Source organism: Gossypium arboreum, chromosome 6, assembly GCF_025698485.1.
Source record: "Gossypium arboreum isolate Shixiya-1 chromosome 6, ASM2569848v2, whole genome shotgun sequence".
Taxonomy (NCBI): Eukaryota; Viridiplantae; Streptophyta; class Magnoliopsida; order Malvales; family Malvaceae; genus Gossypium; species Gossypium arboreum.
The window spans coordinates 15008810-15010688 of record NC_069075.1 but is presented as its reverse complement, the minus strand read 5'-3'; positions in this window follow the sequence as shown (position 1 = coordinate 15010688).

The window sequence follows — 1879 nt, the reverse complement described above, 5'->3', positions numbered from 1 at the left end:
GTTCCTTAACTTAAATGTTATAGACAAATTCACCGAATATTATTATATAAAAATATGCGTACATTTCATGACCAATAATCACATCCTGCATATCGAACTACATCAAATTTGGATTATTGCCGAACGATCATTGCCTAAATTTACCTAACTTAATTCACATACTAATATAAAAGACCCGAATCATCTACATGAAAACAATTACCATTCAAGACACAAATAATGATTTAAAATATTCTTAAATCTCACATTAATTATCCTATCTAAAATGCACAAAAGCAACCAAACTAATTAATTATGATTCAGTCATTAAATTAATCTTTCAAACAATTTTAAATTACAAGTGCATATTTATATTAATTCAAGACATCATATACATAGATATATAAATGTAAAGGTCAATACATCAATCAACATATATATTAATTAAATTCAAAATCTCATTAAAACTACTCACCAACCGAAATAAACTGCTACCATCTTTTCAAGTCTTAACCGGGTTATAATAATATGTATCACTCAATTATACACACATTTATACAGAAAATTTACATACACCAACTAGATTATTCAAGCTGATTTATTTAACCAAACTCACCACCCACATTTATATACAAAAAAAAAAACAAAATCTCCAAATAGTGCTAATTTCAAAACCGTTTACTCCCTATATCCATCACCACCACTAAACCGATTTAATACATATAATACCTAACACATATAACTTATAATTCCAAACATATAGCATTTTAATCAAAATAGGTTTAACCATACCTAATATAATTAAATTCTAGCTTAAAAATAAAGCCATCTCCAATACATAATATATTTACCACAAATCAAACCATAATGAAACATATTCGCATATTTCAAAATCAAGATCATAAAATATTTTAGCTAAGCACACATAAAAACAAATTTAAACATATATAGCAAGCCATTTTTGCATGGCCTTAGTTACATAACCAAAATCCAACATTTCAAAAATTTATTCCAGCCTATACATGCCATAATACGAGTTTGATTTATTGAAATACCGAAGCTGTAGATAGTGTGATAGACTTTGCTGACGATCCCCGAGCTTGTAACTTGAATTCAAAATCTATAAAACAAGGTAACATGTATACACAAAGTAAGCTATTATAGCTTAGTAAGTCATAAGCAAATATTCATCACGATAACTATATCAATTGGATTAAACCAAAACCACTTATATAATTATAACACCTTTAAATTCATATATGTAAAGTTCATATTTCAATAATATTCATTAGTAGATACCACTTGGCCGAATGCTCATGTAACTAGATTATCATTAATATCATTTAATTTCCACCACCGAATAATCATCACTAACCTAGTTCACAATCCAAAAACACATAAGCCCATGTATCACAATATGATTTCATATGTACATGTTAATTATGTAGCCGAATGTGTAAAATCACACATGCATATAATTGTAACTCATCCAATAATATTCACAAGATCGAATACACTTACCTTATTTTAATTATTAAAAAGCTAATACATACCTGTATATTTATCTCGTTTACACACTCGAACATAACTTATCTTTGCCCGTTGAACCGTTCGGAATTGGATAGGACACTTGGATATCCACAAAAATCGTACAATGCCAACGTCCCAGACGTGGTCTTACATGTAGCCACAAATCGATGCCATCGTCCTGCAGTGGTCTTACTCAGAAACACATATCGTAATCACATATCGATGCCATGGTCTTACTCACATATATATCGAAATCCTATGTCATGACATATGTATCCTAACTATTCCTAAGGTTCATACGGGACTTTCGGACGTCGTATCTCGATCCAATCATATTCGTAAACATAGTTCCCAAACATTTTCACATTCG